Here is a 16,998-nt window from a genome sequence, read left to right on the forward strand (position 1 = left end):
TAGGTGGGTTTTTAGGGACTTTACCACTATAAGTGGTAATGGCATGGCATTTACTATTATTTTTGGGTTTACCACTGCATTACTTGGAAGAGTGCCAGGCTGTCTCTGATTACCTGTGTCTGACATCTGACCAAACTGTTGCTCCAACTACTTAATTGCTGTAGCATATGACTCAACTTTCTAGTTTAATCTTGACAGATTTCCTTTGATTTCTTTCAGGTAGTTCTCTTGACTTTCTTTCCCATTGACCAACTTCGACAAAAGTTCCTTCATTCTAGACTCTGTATCTCAACTACCTTGTAGAATATACCTGTCACTCTTCTCCTTTCAGTCATCTTTACATCACCAATCATCATCTCTATCTCTACTCCTATCTTTGTAGCTATCATTATAATAGTTCTAACCTTGATTCCCTTACCTCTAGGCTAAAAATTTGCCAATCTACGATCAAGATACTTTGCTTCTTATTTAGATTCAACCTCAAATGGTTTGGAAGTAGACCCATGTGCCACTACTATATTTACTTTCTTAGCACTCATTGTTGTAAACTTCTTTATAAGCAACCCAATATATGTACGAAGCTATGCAACCACTTATGTTACCATATCATTTCTTGTGCTATAAGTATTTGTTGCCCTAAGAACATATGTACGACTACCTCTTTATAAATCTCTAGTATGCCATCCTTTATTAGTCACTGTAATATTATCAAGCATTTCCTGTATCATATCCCAATGGAGACACATAAATGCTCCTCTTGAAATAGTATCTGCCATAGCTCTCGAATTGTCATTTAGTGACCTATAGAAAATTTCAGACAAGTTAGACCCTCTAATTTTGTGATTTGGTACCATGCTCAGATTCTTCTTGAATCAAAATCATGCCTCATACATAGACTCTGCAGGTAACTGTCTAAAATTACAAATTTCATCCTTCAGCTAGATCATTTGTGCAGAAGGGAAAAATTTTCTCAGAAACCATTTCTTTAACTCATGCCAAGTAGTGATAGATCCTCTTGGAAGTTCCCCTAACCATAATGATGCTTCACATGTCAAAGAAAAAAGGAAAAACCTCAAAATCAATGCTTCCTGATCAACCCAGGGAATAGTATAAGATGTGATGATACCAAGAAAATTTGCAAGGTGCATATTTGCATCATCCTTAGATGCACCAAAAAATACACCCTTCATATTTAACAATTGGATCATAGCACCAGTGATATCAAAATTTATATTTAGGTCTAAAGTAAGAGGAACAATAGTTACAGACTCAGTAGGCTCAACATAAATGATAACTTTATCCTCCTCCTCATATAGGTCTAAGTGTTGGTATGCTAGAATTAATGGAGCTCTGCCTTTTGAACTCGATGATAAACAACTTGTCTAGTCCTGACTACTCCCCTTTCTTAAGCTTACTCTGCCTTTGCAGCAAGTCTAGCCTCTTTGGCTTCTCTATGTTCTCGTTCTAACAACTGATATGTCTATAAGCCTGTAATATGTTATGGATCTAATAGATCTCACAGGACTAACACCTTTGGATCCATAGGTGGGGGGTCTTGAACACCATCATGAACTTATCCTAATATCCTTGTCGATATTTGAAGGACTCTCTCTTGTTTTGGATCAAAAGAGAGTAAGTAATTCCCTCTTCTCCTAGTACTTGGCATACACTGGCATATGCCAAATAAAAAATAGAAAATAAAAACCCACAAACTTCACTAAACCAATCCACTACTCAAACCATTTTCCCCATCAACAATGCCAAAATTTGATGTCACCCAAAACTACACTCCAATTAGAAGTATAATGTGGTTGATTGCAAATATAATAACCCAACTAGGTTGGGGTCGATCTCTAAGGGAAAACATAAATAGTTGCCTGACTTGATATAATATACGAGCAGTACAAGAAGTAAATGGGGGGAATTTTAGTAGCAATTTAAAGTAGTAACCAAATCTTGAGTGCTTTTACGTTGTAGACAATAGTAGACGAACACTAGGCTTGTGCTCCCCTAGCTTCTCAATTGTGTAAAGTTCTCATGCTCAACACAACTATTCTATTGTTCTACATGCAAAGTCTATAAGATCGGTATTATCATCCGTCTTTTGGGTGCAAAAATAAATCTCACCCTTTTCTAGTTAAGTCTTAGGGCATCACCTTGTTGCTCCTTTTATGGCCTTAGTTCACCCTTTATTTTAGAATAAAGTAATTAGATGAGACGTGGGGACATAAAGGTGGAGGTAGAAATATCAAATCACTATCTTAACTACTTTTCCCAATCGCAAACTCCCTTGTGGGGATAGAAGTAAATGCAGGCTATCCCAAGCTACTTTAACTACTTGACATTAATTACCGTAAAAAAGATTAAGATATATGCAGAAATCGTTGAATAGATGAGTCTCACACTTCTTCTACGGAACATATCTTCTAAGGTTCCCACAACCCTAGTCAAAGAGATTAGCAGCTCATGTTTGTGCAAGAAACCATGATTATCAATGAAGAACACATACAATTAATTGCACAAGAATAAGATGAATAAACTCCAAAGTATTTAATTGAACAAAACCCAAAAATCTTAAGAACAATGGTAAAAGGATTTGAATAAGATGTAAAAGAGTAGAACCTAATAAAAGATAAACCCTAGGGTATTTATAGTATCTCAAAATAATATAAAAATCTAAAAAAATGGAAAAGGTAATGTTATGTCAACAGTCGGTATGATTCATCCTTCACTCATAGCGGTATCATATGATTCATAATTTGCCTTCTTTTATCCTTTTTAGTGTCTGATCTCCTACGGCTTCAACTTTCTGTTTAGCATACGACTTCTTCATATGAGTTGTAGTAGAGTGTATGATTCATTTCCTTCATTCTTATCTACCTGGGGCTTTGTCTTCCCAAGCTTTGAACAGTGGTTATTGTACGAATTCCCTGTACAATTCATAGTCAGACTTCCAACTCGTATACTTCTAAGAGTTCAACTCTTGCGTAGCAGCTTAGGTTCTGTTATGCTTATGACTTCTCTATATGACTCGTATCCTAGCTTATGACTTGGATACTAGAGTTGTATCTTCCCCATACTTAGTTTTTTAAATTGCTCTCTTGGTTCTGTTGTACATTTGATGCAACATATGAATAGTATTGAATGTTTATAACCAAGAGTTGACTCGTATCATGATCAAAATTGGTCTTTTAAAAGTTGTTTTCTTATCTTTTAATTCAAACACTATTGTAGACCTATTTTACCTGCAATATAGACTAAAGTGCATCATATCTATCCAAAGTTCATGTATAGATTTATGGTTCTAAGCATCAAACATATCATATTTCCATGCCATATTAGGCGCCACATAATTAACGGTAGTGGCTGTGGCTGATGCAGTGTACTTCATAGTGTAGCTGGTGGAAAATCTGTGCTACTTCTCAAATCTATAGCATTAATAACTCAAGAAGTATCAACTCCCACTAAAATTTCACTAACCCTCGTCTGCCTGTCCGATTCATCCTGAATACTGGTTGGTTTTATAGACTTAATCTTTTCCTCCTTGGTTCTCTTAATTTTCCCTTTCTTTTTATCTTTCTTACTATCATCCACTCTTATAGCTATTTATGACCCTATAACACCCTAAATATTTGGTATTTCCTCCTTCTCATGGATCTCCTTGATGATCAGACGAGAGAGGAATTTCCTAGAATTTAGGTCTTTAACTACTTTACAAAGTTCAACCAACTCAGTATGTACTTCTACCAAATCAAGGGATTAAATATCCTCTTTCATCCGGCTGATCCATTATTCAAACCCATCAAACCAGTTTTTCATGTTCCTCATCTCATTCCTAATCTCTTTCTACACCCATGACTTAATCCCTTCCAAAATAAGCTTCACCTTTGTCTCCATAATGCCTAATATCTTCTTCACCTTAGCCAAGAATGACTACAAAACTAAAGTATAAAGGGTGTGGTCCATCTTGGAAGTGAGTGGTCTAGCCATAAGAGGTGGTGGGGTTAGATTCTGAGAAGGTTTTATTGCATCTGTTGAGGCCTGGTGCTCAGACTAGGTAGTCATAATAGGGGTTTTTCCAATGTCGGCAAAGACTGATGTAAATATCGTATGCCTACTGACCTAAACTACCTCCCTAATCAATATGGCCTTCATCTTAGCTACCTTCGAGATGGGGTTATCAGAATCTCATATCATGCCAAAATTTGTAATGCTCTATGGATGAATGAATTGATCACCTCCTGGAATATCTGGTACTCCCACATCTAAACATATATGTGTTAGAAAACATGGGAATGCCAGTGCTATATCGGTACTCCCACATATACTGCTCAGTCATAGATCTCTATCCCTATCCACTTGGCTATATCAAAATCGTAGCCCTCCATGATGTCCACAATCAAGGATACTCGGTTTGGACTTAATACATTGTCCCCATAAGTGGGACTCAACCTATGATGCCCAAGAATCCACCACGCCGTAACCAAAAAGTTCAAGCTACCCTTCATAATTGATGATGAGGCGCCAATACCTCCACCTACCCAAGGAGCCCCCTACCAATTTGCAGCAATAATATCGGCCATCCACTAAAAATGAGTAAGCTCATCCTTTGATCCAGTCTATTTTACCTTTACCTTCTGCATTGATGTGGTAGTCAATATCAACTGTGTTGGCTGGTAACTATAATTATGGCCCTTGAAGTAATCTTGAAATCATTTTTGTAGAGATGTTCACTTGGATAACTCTAATCATGCCATCTACGTATGGATCACCATTTTCCATAGTTGCCCTATGGATACAACCTCTTAAGATCTATCTGATATGATGTGTAGAAATCACGTACTAAAGCAAGAATATACAAGACTAGATCTGTGGTTATCCACTCAAAGAGGTAATATCTAAACTAGGCATTAAATCCAAGCATCTCAGACATACCTATGGTACTCAATTTTTTCTCTAAATTGATCAGTCTCTGTGATTTTCCCATAAAAGGGTTGATTGCACTATCCTAGTTATATATGGCCTGCATAGAAAGTGGTGCTATAGGATGTAGTGGTGGAGGAAGGTGTACTTCAACTAGGGTGTTACTCGACTTACTCCCCCTTCTCTTTATTATAGGACCCCTTATTCTTAGAACCATTTTCTCGCTCATCATCTTTTTACTTGGGGCCAGACTCTTCATTATCATCATTATTTTATTTTTAGTGATCTTCACCATCTACTTCGGACTAGACGGTGAGTGGGGTGATGATGTGATAGTATTCTTCATACTATGCTTTGAAGGTGGTGGTGTCTCCTTCCCTTTTGATGCATTGTACTCCTAAGGTAACTTCTTTCATGTCATAACCTACCCTTCTAATGGGTATTCTTCAAATATGCCATTAAACTCATCAATGTTCTTATTTAGGAGGGGATAATTTTAAGGGGAGAGCTGGCTTCTTGGGAGTTTACTTCTTTGTGGGGTCCATCTTAGGAGCCATTGATACCTGTTGAACCAAATATGTTAGTAAATCCTAGGGAAAGGAAAGAAAACAATAAATTTAAGTACAGGTGTTGCAGTTTCTAGGTACCTAATGAGGCAAGGTATGACTCATTACCTCAAGTAACAAGTTGTTAAGGATTCTTCATTAGTAATGTAACAAGTTCTCCTAACGAGTCGTTATATCAGACAATAACTAGTAACCAACATTTGTTGCCTGAGTATAATAATTTATTAGTGAAGTATCCTTCCCAGTCATTACAAACCCTCACCATGAGTCGTATAGTGACACAACCACTTGTGTTAGGATTCTTTATGTTAATAGAATCTCAACTTCCTTTTGTATCAGGTTTCCAGTGGTTACGGGTCACATAACGACTCATTAGGTGACCCTATGAGTCGTTATGGGTCCTGTAACCTCTGAAACACGAGTGTTCAAGGGGTTGGATTCCAAATACACCCACATAGTTTCAACATAAGTTAACAACTCCCAAATCATTACCACAAGCAAAATATAGCACAACTCATTTTTACTCCTAATTTTAGCATTAAAATTCAATTTTCTTAAGAACAGGGTCAAATTTTACTTTTATGAACATAACTTAATCAGGGAATCAAAGAGATTTTCCACATTGGGAACCAAATTATGATGTTAATATGTAAAAGCACAAACTTACTTGATGTAGTAACTTAGATTCTTTGAAAAACAATGCTTTAGATAGTACTTGCCCTAGTTCTTGAGAATCTTAATTTTATAAATTTTTGATTCATTGATTTTGATGAGAGGGGATGAATTTGGAGTGTATTTAGAATGAGTTGGTCGGGTATTGGAATAGAGGGAGTCACACCGGTTTCAAATATGAAAATGAATCACTTATATTTAATTCCTTATTAAACATCGAATACCAAACCGGGTTGACCGAGTAGCCCTGCAATGTTAGGCCTAGTCATGAATCAATGTAATGACTCATTACAATAGTAAATGGGTTGGTTACTCTCGCCTTAATGGCTGGAACCTTACCTGCATCTCCAGACATAACTACTAAAGGTGATGAGTTATTGTCACTGATAACAACTTATTCTAAGATTCGTTATAACTCTTGAGACCAATTACCAGAAAATGGCTTGAGCTCCATTATCCTAGAAATCTAGTAATGAGTTGTGAGGTGTGATAAAGACTTGTTAGGTGAGTCGTGGGAACTTGGATCCAAAAATTTTGTTGGTGTATTTATGGAAACTCCAGCCCTACACATTGAACACACAAATTACTTTATTATGTAATAATTAAAAAATGTAGGTTATGTCCCGTGCAACACTTGATTTAATGTCATAGCACGATGTGAATAGGTTGAATTCTCAGACTTTACCAACCAGAAACATGGGTTGCCTCCCATTTAGCGCCTGAATTAACGTCGTGACATGACACATTTTTCTTGGTTACTCAGACTTCACCAAGATCCATATCATCAGCCACTTTCACTTTATCAGGTTTCCCATAGAGTGCTTCAGCCTCAACCCATTCACCTTAAATGGGGCTTCACCATCATTCTCCAACTTACTAGCACCATGCAGGAACACCCGAGCCATGGTGAATGGCCCATAACACCTAAAATTTAACTTGCTAGGAAATAAGCAATGTTTTGAATTATGCAATATGACCACATCAAAGGGCTCAAACACCCTTTTCTCAATTTTTTTGTCATGATACAACTTCAATCTTTCTTTGTATATAGATGAACTCTCATAAGCATGGATTTGGAATTAATACAAATCATTCACCTTGCTCAACCTTATTATATATGCATCATGCCATTCCAAATTCAGCCTTTTCAATGCTCAAAATGCCTTATGGTCAAGTTCATCTGGCAAGTTACATACCTTTCCGTAAACAAACTGATATGAAAAGGAACCTATGGGAGTCTTAAAAGTTGTATAATAGGCCCACAATGCATCGCCCATCTTCCTTGACTAGTTAGTCCTATTGTCATTCACGGTCTTTGCCAATATGGGCTTGATCTCTCTATTAGAGACCTCAACCTGCCCACGTGTCTGTTTATTTTTCACAAAGATGGTGACACTCCTACCTTTATTATTTGGATGAGAAACTGTCTACACCCCATTTTGAAACATAGTCAACTGCCACCAAAATATACTTCATGCCATAGGATCTCACGAATGGTCCCATAAAATTAACTCCCCATACATCAAACAACTTCAAATCCAAAATAGCTGTCATGGGGAGTTCATGGTTGTGAAATATTACCTTGACGTTGACATTAGCCATAAGCTTATGCATAATCATAAGTATCATTGAAGATATAAGGCTAATAGTATCCACATTGCAAGATTTTATGGGTTGTGCGGGTTTCACCATGATGACCCCCAATTGGTGATGCATGACAAGCCTCAAGGATGCTTATCATTTCCACCTCAAGAGTACATCTACGAATAAAACCATCCGTAAAAATTTGGAAAAAGGTAAGGCTCATCCCAGAAAAACTTCCTTACCTCATGCATAAACCTCTTGCACTGTTGGGAGGATATGTCTTCTGGAATAAGATCACTTGCCAAAGTTGGCTTAATCAGCAAACCTGGGGATTAAGTCTTGATATACTTCCAAGACCTACTCATCTAGAAAATTATCATCTATGTAAAGATCATCCCCTACCTTCCAAATTTCCTCTTTCTCAAGCCTAGACAAGTGATATGTAACTTGGTTTTCAGTGTCTTTTTGGTCCTTCACCTCAAAGTCAAATTCATGCAGAAAGAGGACCCAATGAATTAATCTTAATTTGGCATTATTTTTGAACATAAAATACCTAAGAGCTTCATGATCAGTGTGAAGTATGAGTTCAGTCCCAATCAAATCGAAACAAAATTTCTCAATGGTAAAAGCCTCTGCAAGCAACTCTTGCTCAGTAACTCTATAGTTCCTGTAGTTGAATCCAATGCATTATTGGACTAATAAATTAGGTGAAGGATCTTTTTTCTCCTTTGGCCTAGGACAACACTTAAGGCCACTCCCCTGGCATCACACATGACCTCAAATGGTAAAGACCAATTAGGGGAGACAATAATAGAGGTCGGAACCAACTGATACTTTAGGCACTCAAAGGCCTTAAGACATGCATCTTCAAATACAAATTTCACCTCTTTATCTAAAATCTTGAATAGAGGATTAGAAATATTTGATAATTCCTTGATGAATTACTTGTAAAAACTAGTATGACTTATAAAACTTCGAATCCCTTCACTGAGACTGGGAGTGGCGGCTTGTTAGTTAATTTAATCTTCACTTTATCTACCTCAATATCCTATTTTGAGATCTTGTGCTCGACAGATATACTTTCTCTTACCATGAAATGGCACTTCTCCTAATTTAGGACTAAGTTGCATTGCTTACATCTATGTAGTGCATTGTCAAAATAGGACAAACATTCATTAGAAGTGTCCCCAACTACAAAAAAGTCATCCATGAACACCTCAATATTATCTTCCACCATGCCAGAAAATATTGACATTATGTATCTCTAAATGGTGGAAGGAGTGTTGAACAATCTAAATGACATCCTATTGAATCCAAAAATCCCATAGGGATAGGTAAAAGTCATCTTTTCTTGGTCTTTGCGAGAAATAGTGATCTGATTGTATCTTGAATACCCATCAAGAAAATAGTACCAACTCCTTCCTCGAAGTCTATCAAGCATATATATATGAATGTCCTAGGGAAATGGTCCTTTTGAGTACAAGTGTTAACTTCCTAAAATTTATGCAGACTCTCCAACCAGTGATCAATCTTATTGATAAAATTTTATTCTTCTAATTAGGAACCACAGTCATTCCACCCCTTTTAGAATCACATTGAGCCAAGATAACCCACTTGCTATCCGCAATGGGGTAAACCACTCTAGCATCTAACCATTTAATAATTTCTTTCTTTAAAATATCTTGCATAGGATGATTCAACCTCCACTCATTCTCAATACTAGGAATACTATTTGTCTTAATCTATTAAGTATGAGTACATATACGTGGTAGAGTCCTAAAAATATCTATAATAGTCTATCCAATGGCCCTCTTGAATCTTTGCAACAATGATATCAAAGCCTTTACCTTTGTCTCTACTATGTTAGATACAATAATCACAAACAAGGTACTATCGGGCCCCAAAAATGCATATAGCAAATGAGATGGGAATCTTTAATCCTAAGACCGGTGGCTCCTCAATAAATGGTCGAGCTGGTAGAGTAGTTCTATTTTTTAGATTAAGATCAAGCTTTTTTGGAGCTTTACTGTAACAATCTCTACCATAAAATGTACCCACTATCTTATCATATTCATCAATACCATCTCTATCTAAGTTTATAATCACCGCTGCTAATGCCTCTACCCCACGCCTCTACCCCATGCCTCTCTTAAATAGTCACAACCACTGCATCAATATCATCATCAAGAGTGTCTATCAAAGACACCACTCACATAACATTAGGTTTCCATATCAACTGACACATATTAAAGATCACTTACTCATCATTGAGCCTGAACTTCATTGATCCTAACTCCATATCAACCAATGCCCTACTTATAGCTAGGAAAGGTCTGCCCAATATAATAGAGACTTAGAAGTCAACCCCACAGTCAAGAATAACAAAATAAATAAGGAAGATAAAGGATAACACCTTTACTAACATATCACAAAGAATACTAACCGGCCTCTTCACCGTGCAATCGATTAAGTTTGGGAACCCCCAACCCAAACTCATTATATACTACCAGTGTCATCAGATTTATATTGGCTCCCAAGTCACATAAATCCTGAGCAAAGTTGAAGGATCCAATAATGCATAGAATAGTGAAAGCTCCAGGGTCCTCCTTCTTCTCAACTAATGATCTAGAAGAACCAACACTATAATAGTACACCTTATTAGTGGGCTTAAAACTCACTATCCACTTCTCATGACCGAATCTTTCTTAAACTTTGCATAGCTCAACATTTTCTCTAAATCCACCACAAGACGAATATTAACAGATAATTCCTTCAGTATAGATAAAAAATTATTGTAATTTCCTTTCTCTTGCTTCTTCTTCAAATGTTGAGGAAAAAGTGAGAGGAGATATATAATAATATTCAATATTGGCTTATTTGCCTTTTCTTTACCTTTATCATTAACAACTTCTTTATTAACACATTTGACTATTTTTATGACTTAGCATTAGTCATTGCCTCCTCTGAATCCACTTCAGGTGTCTCATCTATAAAAATACTATCATTCTTTGACTCATCCACTAGGGTTGTAGGGGGGTCAATAATTTTCTTATCATTTTGAGTAGTGATGTAAAGACAGTGATCGTCGTTCTTAGGATTTTGCACTATATTGCTTGGAAGGGTGACTGGCTACCTCTGATTCAAGGTTTTTGATATTTGACAAAATTATTGCTCCAACTATTTGATCATAGTAGTATGCGATTCTACCTTTTGGCTCAAAACTGAAATGTCTACCTTAATAGATAAGGTAATTTTCCTAACTTTCTTATGCCTTGACCTGCTTGAACAACATTACCTGCATCCTTGATTCACTGTCTCGACTGCTTGGTGGAATATATCTATCCCCCTTCTCTTTGTAGTCACCCTTTCTTCTCTAGTCATCACTATGCTCTCTATTATAATCTTTATACTTATTTTTATAGTAGTTTTGACTATGATTTTCTTTTCCATTGGCTTGAAAAACTACCGACTTTTGATATAGATACTTAGCCTCTTCCTCTACAATAGAATTATAAAGTTTACATGCCTTACTCTGCAAGCCCACTGCATTCACCTTCTAAGAATTCATTGTTGCAAATTTCTTCATTAGTACCCAACCTCAGTTCTAAAATGAGCAACTTCTTATGAAGCTAAATTATCACTAACTCTTTACTCACTAGAAGCCCCAATAGAATATATGCTAGTGCCCCTCTCAACCTCCCAAGTGCGCCATTCTAAATTGGTGAGAGAGATCTGATCTAAAATATCCGAGGCAACCTCCAAACATAGATGCATGAATATTCCACTAGTCATCGTCTTTGCCATAGCTCTTGAATTATAATTCAAGGCTCGATAGAATATCTCCACCAAATTTATCCCTACAATTCTATGATTGGGTACCATCATTAGATTCTTCTTAAATTGAACCCATACCTCATGTATCAACTTAGAATATAATAACCTGAAGTTATATATCACATCTTTCAACTACAACATCTAAGCTGAATGAAAGAAACATTTTAAAAACTCTACAACTCATTTCTAGTAGTAATCAATCCTCGAGGAAGTTCCCCTAACCATAATATAACTTCACCATCAACAAAAAAGAGTACAACCTAAGAATGAGTGATTCCTGATCTACCCCATGAGTATAGATCCTAATAAAGTTTGTAAGGTGCATATTTGCATCATCAGTTGGCAATCCAACAAACACACCTTTTAGATTCAAGCAGCTGGATCATAGAAATAGTAATGTCAAACTTTACACCTGTGGGAATACAAAAGGAACTATAGTGTAATACCCCGTATGTTTCTAAACTAGGAGTCGAACCTTTTTTCCTACGTATGAAACCTCCTATCCTGTGAGTAGCATTTTAGTGCATGAATTACAATGAGTATACTAGTGATAATATAGATTATGATACATTAAGCGTGTTCATATGAGTCCCTTAAGGTAATACAAGCTAAGAGTTTTTGAATCCATCAAGTTTTAGTGTTTGATTTTGCCAGGGTCATATTTGAACGAGTATAACTTGATATTAATGTCGTATTTTGGCTGATTTAGACCCACCAAATTGTATATAATTGAATTAGCTTTCCAACGATACCAATTTCACCTTAATCCAATACCCGAGCAAAACATTATGCCCATTTTCGTGAGAGACAGTGAGCATAGGCGATTGGTTAGGTGCCGCCCAACCCAAACATAGGCGATTGGTTAGGCGCCGCCCAAACCAAGCATAGGCGATCACTTGGACGCCATCTAAGTCAATTCCAGGTGCCAAAAATACTTCGTTTTGAGTTATTTTAAGGGTAATTAAGTCTTTTAACACTGTTACACGTCCCTAAACTTAACCCTATGAAATATATAGCTTCTAAACATATTACAACCCTATTAACATCTTAAAGCTCATCATACAAGAGCACCATAGGAGAAAAATAACTAGGATTACACAATCAAGCTGGAAGATCCAATTTTAAGAAAATTCCTCCGTCAATCATCACGAACCTCCCTTTCAAGGTATGCGCAGTGTTCATCCACGAATTCCTTTCATCCGTGGAGTTCAAGAATCAATCTTAAAAATACAAAATATTGGTTTATTGTGGTGATATGATCATACCCATGTTGATGCTTATTTGTTTTGCTATACAATAGTATGCGAGAGTTGATTTATGGATCCCTTTCATCCATAAAGCTCAAAAACCCTCTTTTTCATTATAAAGTATGATTTTTATATTGTTGAGTGTTGATGATCATGTTGTTGATATTAGGTGATTCCCAAGATGGAATCTTTATATGTTTTTATGAATTCATGATATCATATAAGTTGGAAACATGTAAATTTAGTTGTTCATCATGTATAATTTGATGATTTCACCTATTCTTAAGATGTGTATGTAAGGTGTTCGATAAAATGCCTAAGAAACTAGAAATCATGAAATATAGTTAAATTGTGACTTAGTAAAGGATTCATGATATGCCCTTACGTTCCAATGACTTCTATGTTGTTAATGTGCCTTACAAATGTTGTTGGAATACTCAAGAACTATTCTTATGAGCTTATGCTATGTTTACTTGCAAATCCTACTTATGAACAAGATGTATGATAACCATACAATCCACATGAACTTCCATGTTATTGGTATGTGTTGCTAATATGATTATGCAGTGAACATGATACTAAGATTGTGCAAGTAATTCCATGTGATATGAAATCCTTTCCATGCAATACATTGTTGATAATCATGCTTAGTATGAGATCCCTGCTTATAATATTATAAATTATGGACTCTACTCTTATGATCAAGTCAGCCATGTGTCTCAGTTTCCTTTCATCGAGTCCTGGGGGTACTTGTACCCAAAAAATATAGCCCTGTGCCTAGAGCCATGTCATGTTTTCAGGATACTCTCAATCAATCGATGACCTATAGAATTCAGCCAGTCATGTGACTCAGGAAAACTCAGAAATCTCAGTAATCTCAGTAGTCCAGTGATCTAAGTAATCTCAGTGCTCAGCAACCTCAGCAACCTCAGTAACCTCAGTATTCACAGTCAATCTGAGTAGCTTCAGTACTCTCAACTAGTCCTCATAACTCAGTACATTCTGTCAGTCATTGGAATCTAGTAAACTTAGTTTAGCTCTGCTAAACAATAGCACTAGTATTAGTCAAGTTAATCAGTATTAGTTCAACTAATTAGTTCATTTCAGTTATTCAGTTCAGCTTAGTTATTCAGTTCAGTGTCCTTCAGATGGGAGTAGAAGTTAGCACGAGTGAACCCAAGGATGGGAACTCACTCGCCAGTTCAGGGTGTAATTCTTAGTAGTCATCCTTGTGTTCCAGAACTATGTAGCCAATATAGGTTGAGATATCTTAACCCATCGAATTAGGGTTGATGAGGTGTCTTAACCCGTCAGTTTGGCGTTCCCACCATTCTCATTGAGTACCTGCCAGTATAGGGTTCTTATAGTTGTCCTTACTAGTGGCGCGGTATTGACACCCCTCCAGTCGGGGCTGAGATTGGACCCTAGCTTAGCTATTATAGCATATTTAGGGCATGTCGGTTAGATAACTACTCCCTACAGTTTCAGTTATAGATTTCAAGACTATCAACTATAGCTATCCAGTCTCAGTAAAGAACTCAGATAGTTCTTTAGATTTCAGTATATCAGGGCTGTCAGGTACAATCAACTTAGAAATAGAATAGAACTCAGATAGTTTCCTTTAGATTTATGGACTGTGAGATATAGTCACTTATGCTATCAATCACAATAGTTATCAAAACTCATTCTATCAGTACTCAACTTCAGGACTATCATATATAGTCAATCAGACTAGTTCTTCATAATTCGAACTGTCAGAAACAATCATTCCTCTATTCGTAATATAGTATCAGTCTCCCAGTATTCAGTAATACATTATCAGATCCATCACTTATTAGTGATTTACATATCAGTATCAGTAAACTAAGTCTTTCAAAATCTCATTATCAGTATACTCATGTTGTTAGTATTCAGACTCAGTAGTCAGTATCTCCATGAGTTCATTTACAGTTATGTATACATGTATGTACTCTCAGGTTCATATTAGTCAGTATTTTTATGCATATAACCCTTTGATTTAGCCTACCTCAGTCATATACTCAGTAAATTCAGGCATACTAACGCATTTGTGCTATTATGCTTTCTCTTATGTTACACCATAGGTTCAGAGGCATGAGCTCCAAATCAGTAGTAGATTCTAGGATCAGCATTCAGAGTTAGGCGTGAGTCCTCATCCTTTGAGGACATGATGATTTCATTTCTATTTTATTTTTTAGTTTATTTCAGTAGTTGGAGTTAGTTGGGGACATGTCCCATCAACTCCTTATTCAGTTTCGTTAGAGGCTTTCAGACTAGATGTTAGATTAGATGTTCAGACTTTAGTATTTATGTTTCATTTTGGTATTATTATACCATATTTTTTAGATATGTTTCAGTATTGAACCTTATGGCCTTACAGTTCATGTTTCCGCATATTTTATGAGATATTATGTAGTTTACAGGTACAACTATCAGTCATGGGTTAGCTTGTGGTCCCTTGGGGTTATGAGCACCGTGTAGTATTCCGGTTCAGTGAATCGGGGTGTTACAAACTTGGTATCAGAACCTAAGGTTCAACAGTATCCTAGGAAGTCTGAAAGCTGCATTAAGTAGATTCTAGTACATGGGCGTGTTGTGCACCACACTTATGTGGAAAAGGCTATAAGATGTTTTAGGAATAGTTTCCCTTATTTTATGTCTCAAGATCGTGCTATCGCAAGTTTCTCGAAGGAACCCATATAGATTCATATCATGCACCCCTCATGTTCACTTTACCTTACTTTCAAGGTAACAGAAATAGTGAAGTTCAAATTCCTAAAGATAGGGCTTTCTCAGATAGTCCCTACAGTCAGTTATGGGATTAGCAACAGACTCAAACAGTATCCCATCAGTTCATTATTGTTCCAAGGTCGTACATATTTTATTCATGATCATGAGAGCTCATTCTTGAACCCAAAAGTTTAGTAGCAGTAGAGTTGGGATAGTATTATTCTATTTGATCAGATTATGTATTCATGGGGATTAGATCGGTAGGCTTGAATAGTACAAGCTATAAACTTAAGTTTATTGACTCAAAATTAAGCATGAAGGTATGAATATGATATTAGCAGTATATGAGGAAACAAAATCAGATGATGTGTTTAGTAAGATAGGAAGGTGTCAAACAGAATGTAGGTATGTGATGGTAGATCAAGAGACCAAGTCAGACTCTCAAGATTCCAGTAGTAGTGCCAGTATGTATAGAAAAGCAGTAAGGGAAGATGATTTCCAACCCATCCTCTTCTCAGTACAAAGATTTGTACTTTAGCTATCACAAAATCCACTCATGTTTTACATATCAACTCTATGGTCACAAACCATGCTCATGTATCTCTTTTTCCATAATCATATATGAATTCAATTTCCAGCATAAGGAGTCCCTTTTACTCTACAGTACGAGTCATGTTCCATGAGCACAATCTACTTTTATGCACTTTCTATGGGATCATGTGTGCCTTCAGTTCCCAGTATAAGGGGTTCAGTTCCAGCTCCCTCAATATTACAAATTATGTCCCACGAGTACAGAAAACTCTAGACTCAGGTCATGCAGCTCATGAATTATGTACGGATATCATGCTTTCCAGTATACTTAGCTTCCATGAATCATTCTATGCCTCTATAGATTAGATACATTTAGACTACGTTATGTATATCCTCAGTTCAGACCTTATCTGTAAATCCAAACTATTGATATTTTATTCCTCAAGTTTCAGTTATGTGTCAAGTTTAGTTTGTATCTATTCATGTTTCAGGTCCTCTTAATTTACTTCTCTAGTTGGCTCTCTTTATGGAACAGTGTAGTGATGACAATTGTTTAGATAAGAGAAGATTGTTGCATGCTTACTTGGCACGAGGGTGTAGTTGTGAAGATAGGCTTGAATGTCATGATAAATATGAAGGTAAGCGTCTAGTAATGGGTCGTATTTAGAAGTTGGGAAAGTACAAAGTGTAAGTGTACATTTAGATCCTTGACTTATGTCAGTCCCCAGCATGTAGCCATCAAAAACTCAGTTGCCAACTCAATTATAGTTTTCGTATCCAGCACTCAGTGATCAGTGTTCAGTCCTTAAATTTAGTACTTCTGTACTACCTATAGGCTTAGTTATAATGTGATTTTCAGTTTAATAACTAGATTTGAAACTCAGTTCAGTTCC

Source organism: Capsicum annuum, chromosome 10 (assembly GCF_002878395.1).
Source record: "Capsicum annuum cultivar UCD-10X-F1 chromosome 10, UCD10Xv1.1, whole genome shotgun sequence".
Classification (NCBI taxonomy): domain Eukaryota; kingdom Viridiplantae; phylum Streptophyta; class Magnoliopsida; order Solanales; family Solanaceae; genus Capsicum; species Capsicum annuum.